Raw genomic sequence first — 13,540 nt, 5'->3', positions numbered from 1 at the left:
GAAGGAACGGTTATGCAATGGGCTAATATGTCTACGGTATTTTTAAGAAAGAGTGATGAGGGATTACTGTGTGTGCTGGGGGAAAGTGTACAAGTAAAATGCGAGAGAAATTACATTCAATTCTCCGGAAAATCCCAACCAGGGGAGGATGGGTGGGGAATGTGCCCAATCTCCAAGTGCATCAATTCCGATGCCTGGTGTTGGAAGATGAGTCCATGAATCCCACGACCATCGCCCCATTAACCACTTTAGCAACAGGAACTTTGAGCGTCACGTCCACCGCAACCATGCGGGCTCCTCTCACATGTCCTGTATACACGGAAGTGTTGTGTATCTGTAAAGCATACACTCCCATGTTCCACCACCAGGGAGCTCATTCCATGAAGTCCCAAGGGATCCCAGCAGATCTGAGGTCACTGTTACTTTAACCTCCCTGTGTGCAGTCTCTATGTTAGGAGCACAATAACTGGCGACGAGTATACAAATCCAACGCAAAGATGCAGCAAACTGTGGGCATCCTGGAGAAGTTCTCGGAGCGTGAGGACTGGGAAGCCTATGTTGAACGGCTAGAAATGTACTTTGTAGCGAACGAGCTGTACGGAGAAGGAAGCGCTGCAAAAAGGAGAGCGGTCCTCCTCACGGTCTGCAGGGTACCGACCTACAGCCTCACGAAGAACCTTCTGGCTCTGGTGAAACCCACAGAAGTCGTATGAGGAGCTGTGTACACTGGTTTGGGAGCATCTTAACCTGAGGGAGAGCGTGCTGATGGCGAGGTATCGGTTCTACACGTGCCAGCGATCTGAAGGTCAGGAAGTGGCAAGCTACGTCGCCAAGCTAAGGCGACTTGCAGGACAATGTGAGTTTGATGGCTACCTGGAGCAGATACTCAGAGACTTTTTTGTACTGGACATTGGCCACAAGACCATCCTATGAAAACTTTTGACTGTAGAGACACCGACCCTCAGTAAGGCTTTTGCGATAACACAGGCGTTTATGTCCACCAGTGATAACACTAAACAAATCTCTCAGCACATAAGTGCTAGCAATGTTCATACATTAACTGGAACTGTGTTTGCGAGCAGAAATGTACAGGGCAGAAACCACGAGTCTGCAACTGCCAGCAGGCCTCAGGTGACCCAGATGATTCAGAGTCCGCAACAAAGGATGAATGCACGGCAGTTCACACCTTGTTGGCATTGTGGAGGCTTCCATTCAGCCTATTCATACTTCTTCAAAGGGTATGTTTGCAAGAGCTGTGGAACAATGGGGCACCTCCAACAAGCTTGCAGATGAGCTGCGAGCTCTGCAAAACCTGTTAACCACCACGTGGCAAAGGAAGATCGATCCATGGTGGATCAAAGCAATTTCGAGCTTCAGAGAGAGAAGGCAGATGCTGAAGTACACTGGGTGCACACATGTTCGATGAAATGTTCACCTATAATGCTAAATGTAAAATTGAATGGCTTACCCGTAGCCATGGAACTCGACACTGGCGCTAGCCAATCCATCATGAGTAAAAAGATGTTTGAGAGACTGTGGTGCAACGAGGCACTCAGACCAGCCCTGAGCCCCATCCACACAAAACTGAGAACGTACATCAAAGAGCTCATCACTGTCTTGGGCAGGTCACCTACGAGAGCACTGTGCACGAACTGCCACTCTGGATTGTCCCAGGCGATGGCCCACGCTGGTTGGAAGGAGCTGGCTGGGCAAAGTCCGCTGGAACTGGGATGACATCCGAGCACTATCACATGTCGATGAAGCCTCATGTAACCAGGTTCTCAACAAATTTCCTTCTCTTTTTGAGCCAGGCATTGGAAACTTTTCTGGGGCGAAGGTGCGGATCCACTTGGTCCCAGAGGCACGACCCATTCACCACAAGGCACGAGCGGTACCTCACATGATAAGGGAGAGAGTGGAAATCAAACTGCACAGACTGCAACGCGAGGCCATCAGTTCCCCAGTGGAATTCAGCGAGTGGGCCAGCCCGATTGTTCCAGTACTCAAAAGTGATGGCAAGGTCAGGATTTGCGGCGATTATAAAGTAACTATTAATCGTTTCTGCTACTGGACCAATACCCACTACCTAAGGCAGACGACCTATTTGCGACACTGGCAGGTGGCAAAACATTCACCAAGCTCGACCTGACTTCGGCCTACATGACGCAGGAGCTAGTGGAGTCCTCGAAGGGCCTCACCTGCATCAACACGCACAAGGGACTGTTCATCTACAACAAATGCCCGTTTGGAATTCGGTCGGCTGCAGCGATCTTCCAGAGAAACATGGAGAGCCTACTCAAGTCAGTACCATGCACAGTGGCTTTTCAGGATGACATATTGGTCATGGGTCGGGACATCGACGAGCACCTACAAAACCTGGAGGAGGTCCTCCAGCGACTGGGTTGCGTAGGGCTGCAGCTGAAGAGGTCGAAATGCATCTTCATGGCAACAGAAGTGGAGTTTTTGGGGAGAAAGATCGCGGTGGACGGGATTCAGGCCCACAGACACCAAGACAGAGGCTATCAGGAATGCGTCCAGGCCACAGAACGTCACGGAGCTGCAGTCGTCCCTGGGACTGCTCAATTATTTTGGTCACTTCCTACCGGGGTTAAGCACCCTCTTAGAGCCCCTACAAGTGTTATTGCGTAAAGGTGAGAACTGGGTATGGGGAAAAAACCAAGTAATTGTTTTTGAGAAAGACAGAAACATCTTATGCTCCAACAAGCTGCTTGTAATGTATAACCCGTGTAAAAGACTTGTGCTAGCATGTGATGCGTTGTCGTACGGAGTCGGGGGTGTATTACAACAAGCTAACGTTGCGGGGAAGTTGCAACCTGTCGCCTATGCCTCCAGGAGCTTTTCTAAGGCCGAGAGGGCCTACAGCATGATTGAGAAAGAGGCATTAGCGTGTGTGTTCGGGGTAAAGAAAATGCATCAGTACCTGTTTGGCCTCAAATTTGAGCTGGAAACCGATCACAAGCCCCTCATATCCCTGTTCGCTGAAAACAAAGGGATAAATACTAATGCGAGTCCATCCACCACATGAAAGGGCAGCTTGTTCCAGAGGTCTGTGAAAAGAATCACCTCCTGACAGCTAACCTAGATCTAGCCTTATGCAACTTAATTGTGCCCCATGGTCCTGCCTAACCTATTTAATTGGAATCAACGGTCAGCTGGAACACTGTCTGTTCCCTTTATTATCTTATAAACCTCAATCATATCTACGCTGCTCTAAGGTAAAGAGTCCCAACTCTTTTAACTTATCTTGATAACTAAGATGCTTTAAACTTGGAATCAGTCTAGTGGCCCTCCTCTGCACCCTTTCCAGTGCCTCAATATCACCCACCATGTGAGGAGAGCAAAACTGGACACAGTATTCCAAGTGCGGCCTGACTAAGGTCTTGTACAAGGACAAAACAGTATGCCTCGTCTTACACTCAATTGTCCCGTGGATACACTCCAACACTCTATTTGCTCTAGCTATTGCTGCACGGCATTGCTCGTGTACCTTTAAGGATGTATGCACTAGTTTTTCCAAATCTCTTTCCATCTCCACCATCTTCAAAGCCTTTCCCTGGAGGGTGTATGAATGTTGAGCATTTGCCCTACCCACATGCGTAACAATGCACTTATCTATGTGAAGAGAAAAAGATTAGTAAAGACAAACATAAGTCCCTTGCAGTTGGATTCAAATGAATTTATAATGGGGAACAAAGAAATGGCAGACCAATTGAACCAATACTTCGGTTCTGTCTTCACAAAGGAAGATATAAATAACCTTCCAAATGTACTAGGGGACAGTGGGTCTAGTGAGAATGAGAAACTGAAAGATATCCTTATTAGGTGGGAAATTTTGTTAGGGAAATTGATGGGGTTAAAGGCCGATAAATCCCTGGGTTCTGATAGTCTGCATCCCAGAGTACTTAAGGAAGTGGCCCTAGAAATAGTGGATGCATTGGTGATCATTTTCCAACAATCTATCAACTCTGGATCAGTTCCTATGGACTGGAGGGTAGCTAATTTAACGGCACTTTAAAAAAAATTAGGGAGAGAGAAAGCGTGTAATTATAGACCGGTTAGCCTGGCATCAGTAATGGGGAAAATGTTGGAATCAATCATTAAGGATGAAAAAGCAGCGCATTTGGAAAGCAGTGACAGGATCGGTCCAAGTCAGCATGGATTTATGAAAGGGAAATCATGCTTGACGATCTTCTGGAATTTTTTGAGGATGTAACTGGTACAGTGGACAAGGGAGAACCAATGGATGTGGTGTATTTGGACTTTCAAAAGGCTTTTGACAAGGTCCCTCACATGAGATTGGTGTACAAAATCAAAGCGCATGGTGTTGGGGGTAATATACTGACGTAGATAGAGAACTGGTTGGCAGACAGGAAGCAGAGAGTCGGGATAAAGGGGTCCTTTTCAGAATGGCAGGCAGTTACTAGTGGGGTGCCGCAGGGCTCAGTGATGGGACCCCAACTCTTTATAATATACATTAACGATTTGGATGAAGGAATAGAGTGTAATATCTCCAAGTTTGCAGATGACACTAAACTGGGTGGCGGTGTGAGCTGTGAGGAGGACACTAAGAGGCTGCAGGGTGACTTGGACAGATTAGGTGAGTGGGCAAATACATGGCAGATGCAGTATAATGTGGATAAATGTGAGGGAGTTAGATATGGCCCTTTCTATGCTTCTATGTTATACATCATTTTCCAATCATGAGCCCAGTCTCCCAACACATTAAGATCTGCCTGAATCAGACGAGCCTCGTCTACAGTTCTAGCACTTGCAGAGATCTTGGTATCATCTGCAAATTTGAAAATTGTGCCGCTAACCCCTGAATCCAGATCATTAATAAAAATAGTAAAAAGCAACGGTCCCAACACTGATCCCTGTGGGACACCACTGGTGACTGGTCTCCAAACAGATCCAAATCCATCTATAACTACTCTTTCCCTGCGTCCTGCCAGCCAGTTGTGTATCCAGCTCAATATATTTCCACTAATGCCAGAGGTTCCGATCTTAAAGAGAACTCTCTTGTGCAGTACCTTGCCAAGGCTTTTTGAAAATCTAAGTAGACAATGTCTACTGGACTTCCCCCATTTACCAACTTTGTAACTTTTTCAAAACATACAATTTGTGAGACATGACCTCTTTTTTTATGAAGTCATGTTGGGTGTCCCTAATATGTCCTTCCCTATCCAAGTATTCATATATTGCATCCCTTTTGATTCTTTCAAGCATCTTACCTTTGACTGATGTTAAGCTGATGGGCCTATAGTTATCCGGGTCTGTCTTGTCACCTTTTTTAAGATACAGATCACCAATAATCTAATGGACTGGTGGAACAGGCTTGAGGGACTGAATGGACTCCTCCTGTTCCTATGCTCCCATGTTGCAAGTTGGCTCTTGGTGCCATTGCTGCAACGCTCTACCCTGCTGACCCGAAGAAAGCTGAAGCAGTTGTCCTTTGTCATGTATGTAACCTTTATGTAACAACACTGCAATACTGTATATACGTAAGAAATGCACAGCTTGACCATAGGGGGTGAACTTGTGGGAGACACTCCTCACCTTGTCATCCAGGTATATAAAGGGAGGTCCCACGCAGGGTCATCACTTCTTGGTCCTGTGAATAAAGGTTCAGGTCATGGAGTGACCTTGTCCATAGAATGTGCCTCGTGTGGATTTGTGGTATTGTGTAAGGACTTTACATTGGCAACGAGAAACGGGAATCAACGACCGACGAGAATGGCCACTGGCCGCACAGATGAACGGTACTGTGTTGGTGAGGACTGGGACGATTTCATTGAGGAGGAGGATTTCCTGGAGTGCATAAGGGATGGTTTTCTAGACCAATATGTTGAGGAACCAACTAGGGGGGAGGCCATCTTAGACTGGGTGTTGTGTAATGAGAGAGGATTAATTAGCAATCTCATTGTGCGAGGCCCCTTGGGGAAGAGTGACCATAATATGGTGGAATTCTGCATTAGGATGGAGAATGAAACAGTAACTTCAGAGACCATGGTCCAGAACTTAAAGAAGGGTAACTTTGAAGGTATGAGGCGTGAATTGGCTAGGATAGATTGGCGAATGATGCTTAGGGGGTTGACTGTGGATGGGCAATGGCAGACATTTAGAGACCGCATGGATGAATTACAACAATTGTACATTCCTGTCTGGCGTAAAAATAAAAAAGGGAAGGTGGCTCAACCGTGGCTATCAAGGGAAATCAGGGATAGTATTAAAGCCAAGGAAGTGGCATACAAATTGGCCAGAAATAGCAGCGAACCTGGGGACTGGGAGAAATTTAGAACTCAGCAGAGGAGGACAAAGGGTTTGATTAGGGCAGGGAAAATGGAGTACGAGAAGAAGCTTGCAGGGAACATTAAGGTGGATTGCAAAAGTTTCGAAAGGTATGTAAAGAGAAAAAGGTTAGTAAAGACAAACGTAGGTCCCCTGCAGTCAGAATCAGGGGAAGTCATAACGGGGAACAAAGAAATGGCAGACCAATTGAACAAGTACTTTGGTTCGGTATTCACGAAGGAGGATACAAACAACCTTCCGGATATAAAAGGGGTCAGAGGGTCGAGTAAGGAGGGGGAACTGAAGGAAATCTTTATTAGTCGGGAAATTGTGTTGGGGAAATTGATGGGATTGAAGGCCGATAAATCCCCAGGGCCTGATGGACTGCATCCCAGAGTACTTAAGGAGGTGGCCTTGGAAATAGCGGATGCATTGACAGTCATTTTCCAACATTCCATTGACTCTGGATCAGTTCCTATGGAGTGGAGGGTAGCCAATGTAACCCCACTTTTTAAAAAAGGAGGGAGAGAGAAAACAGGGAATTATAGACCGGTCAGCCTGACCTCAGTAGTGGGTAAAATGATGGAATCAATTATTAAGGATGTCATAGCAGTGCATCTGGAAAATGGTGACATGATAGGTCCAAGTCAGCATGGATTTGTGAAAGGGAAATCATGCTTGACAAATCTTCTGGAATTTTTTGAGGATGTTTCCAGTAAAGTGGACAAAGGAGAACCAGTTGATGTGGTATATTTGGACTTTCAGAAGGCTTTCGACAAGGTCCCACACAAGAGATTAATGTGCAAAGTTAAAGCACATGGGATTGGGGGTAGTGTGCTAACGTGGATTGAGAACTGGTTGTCAGACAGGAAGCAAAGAGTAGGAATAAACGGGTACTTTTCAGAATGGCAGGCAGTGACTAGTGGGGTGCCACAAGGTTCTGTGCTGGGGCCCCAGCTGTTTACATTGTACATTAATGATTTAGACGAGGGGATTAAATGCAGTATCTCCAAATTTGCGGATGACACTAAGTTGGGTGGCAGTGTGAGCTGCGAGGAGGATGCTATGAGGCTGCAGAGTGACTTGGATAGGTTAGGTGAGTGGGCAAATGCATGGCAGATGAAGTATAATGTGGATAAATGTGAGGTTATCCACTTTGGTGGTAAAAACAGAGAGACAGACTATTATCTGAATGGTGACAGATTAGGAAAAGGGAAGGTGCAACGAGACCTGGGTGTCATGGTACATCAGTCATTGAAGGTTAGCATGCAGGTACAGCAGGCGGTTAAGAAAGCAAATGGCATGTTGGCCTTCATAGCGAGGGGATTTGAATACTGGGGCAGGGAGGTGTTGCTACAGTTGTACAGGGCCTTGGTGAGGCCACACCTGGAGTATTGTGTACAGTTTTGGTCTCCTAACTTGAGGAAGGACATTCTTGCTATTGAGGGAGTGCAGCGAAGATTCACCAGACTGATTCCCGGGATGGCGGGACTGACCTATCAAGAAAGACTGGATCAACTGGGCTTGTATTCACTGGAGTTCAGAAGAATGAGAGGGGACCTCATAGAAACGTTTAAAATTCTGACGGGTTTAGACAGGTTAGATGCAGGAAGAATGTTCCCAATGTTGGGGAAGTCCAGAACCAGGGGTCACAGTCTGAGGATAAGGGGTAAGCCATTTAGGACCGAGATGAGGAGAAACTTCTTCACCCAGAGAGTGGTGAACCTGTGGAATTCTCTACCACAGAAAGTAGTTGAGGCCAATTCACTAAATATATTCAAAAGGGAGTTAGATGAAGTCCTTACTACTCGGGGGATCAAGGGTTATGGCGAGAAAGCAGGAAGGGGGTACTGAAGTTTCATGTTCAGCCATGAACTCATTGAATGGCGGTGCAGGCTAGAAGGGCTGAATGGCCTGCTCCTGCACCTATTTTCTATGTTTCTATGTTTCTATGAGAGGCTCCAGCAGAGTTTTGTCATGAAGGACTGGCTGGGAGACGCAGCGGCCGACAAGCGAAGGGCTCATCTGCTGACCAGCTGTGGACCTAAGACTTACGCGCTCATGAAAGACCTGCTAGCACCCGAGAAGCTGGCGGACAAAACCTTTGAAGAGCTCAGCAAACTAATCGGTGAGCACCTCAAACCGGCGAGCAGTGTACACATGGCCCGACACAGATTCTATACACACCGACGTCGGGAAGGAGAGAGCATATCGGATTTCGTTGCGGACCTCCGGCGCTTGGCCAGCCTCTGTCAGTTCACAGATGCCTGCAGGGGGGAGATGCTAAGGGATTTCTTTATTGAGGGCATCGGTCATGCTGGGATTTTCAGAAAGCTAATTGAGACCAAGGACTTGACCTTGGAAGTGGCTGCATTGATGGCTCAGACTTTTATGGCGGGGGAGGAGGAAACCAAGATAATATACGCGCACAATTCTGCCTCCAACGTGGCGATGGATCAGGGAGTCAATATCATAAACGCGACACAGAGCCCCGCAGGCAGGCAAGGGCAGTTCGACACACCCCAGGCAGCAATAGACCCAAGAGTAAGTCTCCAACAGAGACAATGGCAGGCTGAACGAACATTTACGCACCCCCAGTGGACAATGCGACCCGGGATGGGGCCATTGACACCCACTAACAGGGTGCTCAAGAGCAGTCAAAGGGACAATCAGCGAGGAATGCCTTGTACCAGTTCTTTTGTTCACAACAATGGGAATCCCAGCTCATGCTGGAGGTGTGGGGGCAGACATGCTGCCAGGACTTGCAGGTTTCAACAGTTCGTCTGTAGAAATTGTAACCTTAGTGGCCATTTAGCCAGAATGTGCAGAAAGGGGTCTGCGAGGCAGGATGACACTTGGGGCAAATCAATGGACGCTGAAGTTCAGTGGGTTCATGTGGCAAACATTCACAGCTCATATACCAAAACACCACTTATGATGATGAAAGTCCTATTAAACGACATCCCTGTATGCATGGAGCTGGACACGGAGGCCAGCCAGTCACTCATGAGTGTTCAACAATTCAAAAAGATGTGGCCACTCAAAGCCAGCAGACCCAAACTAGAACGCATGGAGACGCAATTATGGATGCACTCCAAATCATTCCAGTGCTAGGCAGTGCAATGTTGGCGGTCACACACAATGGATCGGTGAACTGGCTGCCGCTCTGGATTGTCTCGGGCAATGGTCCCGCACTGTTGGGGAGGAGCTGGTTAACTGAGATGAACTGGAAATGGGGGGATGTGCACGCCATGTCATCTGTGGAGCCAAGTTCATGCTCACAGGTCCTACAGCAATTTGAGTCACTATTTCAACCTGGCGTCGGGACGTTCAAAGGTACCAAAGTAGTGATACGCATCACCCCGGACGCCAAACCAGTGCACCACAAAGCCAGAGCGGTGCCGTATGTGATGCAGGAGAAAACTGAGAGTGAGTTGGACCAGTTGCTGAGAGAGGGCATCATCACGCCCGTTGAATTCAGTGACTGGGCAAGCCCCATCGTTCCCGTCCTAAAAGCGGATGGCTCGGTCAGGATCTGTGGCGACTACAAGGCCACTATCAACCGGGTGTCCCTACAAGACTAATACCCGCTCCCGACAGCAGAGGACATTTTTGCCACCCTGGCAGGCGGCAAGCTGTTCACCAAGCTGGACCTCACTTCAGCCTACATGACCCAAGAACTGGCCAACGAATCTAAATTACTGACCACCATCACCATGCACAAGGGACTGTTTGTTTGCAACAGGTGTCCGTTTGGCATTCGATCAGCGGCCGTGATTTTTCAAAGAAACATGGAAAGCCTGCTCAAATCCATTCCTGGAACAATCGTATTTCAGAACGACATCCTCATCACCGGTCGTGACACCGAGGAACACTCCACAACCTGGAGGACGTGCTACGCCGACTGGACTGGGTAGGCCTGCGACTCAAGAAATCTAAGTGTGTGTTTTTGGCTCCCGAGGTAGAGTTTCTGGGCAGGAGGGTTGCTGCAGATGGGATTCGGCCTACCGAATTCAAAACGGAGGCGATTCGACGAGCGCCCAGGCTCTGCAACACATCAGAGTTGCGTTCATTTCTGCGACTCTTGAACTATTTCAGGAACTTTCTGCTGAACCTAAGCACATTGTTGGAGCCGCTACACGTGCTCCTGCATAAGGGTTGTGATTGGTTTTGGGGGGACTGTCAGGTACGGGCTTTTAATCGGGCGCGGAACCTACTTTGTTCAAATAAGTTGTTGACCCTGTACGACCCCGTAAGAAATTGGTTGTGACATGTGATGCATCGTCCTATGGGGTTGGGTGTGTGTAGCAGCAGGATAACGCTGAGGGCCAACTATAACCTGTGGCTTATGCCTCCAGGTCGCTCTCTCAAGCTGAACGGGGATATGGGATGGTTGAGAAGGAAGCACTCGCATGTGTCTATGGGGTGAAAAAGATGCATCAGTACCTTTTTGGCAGGAGGTTCGAATTTGAAACGGACCACAAGCCGTTAACATCCCTGCTGTCAGTCAGCAAGGCCGTCAATGCCAATGCGTCAGCTCGCATACAGCGATGGGCTCTCACGCTCGCTGCATATGACTACACCATCCGGCACCGGTCCGGCACCGAAAATTGCGCTGACACGCTCAGCAGGCTCCCACTGGCCACCACTGAGGGGGCAGCGGAGCAAAGCACTGAGATGGTCATGGCTGTCGATGCCTTTGACAGTGCAGACTCCCCCATCACAGCCCGCCAGATCAAAATCTGGACCAACAGAGATCCCCTCCTATCCTTGGTTAAGAAATGTGTCCTGACTGGGAATTGGGCGCCCGCACACGAAGCATGCTCTGAGGAGGTCAGATGAGCTCTCCATCCAAGTCGACTGCCTATTATGGGGCAGCCGGGTAGTCATGCCCCAGAGGGGCAGGGAAGCATTCATCAGGGAACTCCACAGCGAGCACTCAGGCATCGTGCTGATGAAGGCCATTGCCCGGTCACATGTCTGTTGGCCGGGAATTGATTCAGACCTGGAAAACACTCAGCCCGTGGCCCTGGCCCACCAGGCCATGGTCACGTATTCACGTAGACTACGCGGGCCCGTTCATGGGAAAAATGTTTCTCATTGTGGTTGATGCGTACTCGAAATGGATCGAGTGCATCATTTTAAATTCGTGCACGACATCCACCACCGTGCGGTCTTTGCGGACATCCTTGTTAGCGATAATGGTCCATGTTTCACAAGCTACGAATTCCAGGAGTTCATGTCGGGTAATGGCATTAACCATGTCGGGACAGCACCGTTCAAGCCGGCCTCCAATGGCCAGGCAGAACGTGCGGTCTAAATCATAAAACAAGGCATGCTCTGGATTCAAGGACCCTCCCTTTAATGCCGCCTATCGCGCCTCCTGCTGTCCCGACCGCACTCGCTCACAGGGGTCCCGCCCGCGGAGCTACTCATGAAACGAACACTCAAAACTCGGTGTCCCTCATTCATCCAGTCCTATCCGACATTGTTGAGGGCAAGCGCCAGTCCCAAAATGAATACCATGACTGAAATTCAAGGGGGAGATGTATAGAAATTGATGACCCCGTATTTGTTCTCAATCACGCTTTGGGGCCCAAATGGCTTGAGAGTACTGTAATAGACAAAGAGGGGAATAGGGTCATAGTGTTTAAACTTAACAATGGGCAGATATGCCGCTACCATCTGGACCAAGTAAAAAAAAAGGTTCAGCATGGACACTGAGGAACCTGAGGAAGATCATGAGATGGTATTCACACCACCGCCAGTGAACGAGCAACACGAACATTCAGCAGCATGCACAGTCCCTGCGGTCAGGCTGGAATCACCACAGGTGATAGACACTCATACCAAGGCTCAACAACCAGAGCCCCAACTGCGGCGCTCCACGAGAGAGCGCAGACCACCCGAGAGACTTAACCTATGATCCCAATAAGATGTTGAGGGGGAGGTGATGTCATGTATGTAACCTTTATGTAACAACACTGCAATACTGTATATGCATAAGAAATGCACACCTTGACCACAGAGGGTGAACTTGTGGGAGACACTCCTCACCTGGTCATCCAGGTATATAAAGGGAGATTCCACGCAAGATCATCACTTCTTGGTCTTGTGAATAAAGGTTCAGGTCATGGAATGACCTTGTCCATAGAATGTGCCTCGTGTGGATTTGTGGTATTGTGTAAGGACTTTACATCCTGAGTCATTAGAAGGTAGGTGCATCAAGGTGCACAGATATAATAGAGGGCGTGGTAATCTTCCTGGAAATTCTCTTCATCATCTACCACCTAAATTATGAAATGCTGCACCGTAGTCACTTTAAAGGCAAACTTCACTTAAGGAGCAAAAATAGCACCCAGAAATTTATGTGAGGAAAATATATAATCATAAAGATGGAAAAAAAGTCTTAAAATAATAACTGTACTAAACAGATACAGTGCACTCTACAAAAAAAATACAAAGACAATTTAAATGCAGCTATCAATTTCAGAGAAATCCAACATTTTAGATCGCCTCTCTTCAACTCCTTCAGTGATCTATGTTGCGGAGATATTCTGTGTATGCCCGGATTAGATTTATTCACTGCAATAGAAACCAGCACATCAGATTAATCTTAGAGCCAATTTACAGCTGCCCAACCACAAAGTCAGTTGGTTACTGCTGCACACTTAGTGAGCATGGAGTTTACTTTTGACCAGTGCCATGATGACCTGAAATGCTGAGCTATTACTGTGAATTGAGCTATTCTGGGACACACATAAGTGATCCCCATAGAATCAGTGTCAGCTCTGGCTCAGTTGGTAGCACACTTGCCTCTGAGTCAGAAGGTTGTGGGCTGACACTCCAGTGCAGTACTCAGGCAGTGCTGCACTGTCGGAGGTACCGTCTTTCGGATGAGATGTTAAACCGAGACCCCATCTGCTCTCTCAGATGGACATAAAAGGTCCCATGGCTCTATTTTGATGAAGAGCAGGGGACTTCTCCCTGGTGTCCTGGCCAATATTATCCTTCAATCAACATAACAAAAAAGCAGGTTATCTACTTATTATCACATTGCTGTTTGTGGGAGCTTGCTGTGCGCAAATTGGCTGCTGCATTTCCCACATTACATCAGTGACTACATTTCCAAAGTACTTCATTGGCTGTAAAGTGCTTTGAGACATCCGATGATTGTGAAAGGCGCTATATAAATGCAAGTCTTTTAGTACACTGGTTAGAGATCCAACTT

The sequence above is a fragment of the Pristiophorus japonicus genome, chromosome 15 (genome assembly GCF_044704955.1).
Source record: "Pristiophorus japonicus isolate sPriJap1 chromosome 15, sPriJap1.hap1, whole genome shotgun sequence".
Classification (NCBI taxonomy): Eukaryota; Metazoa; Chordata; class Chondrichthyes; family Pristiophoridae; genus Pristiophorus; species Pristiophorus japonicus.
This window is presented reverse-complemented; position numbering follows the sequence as displayed.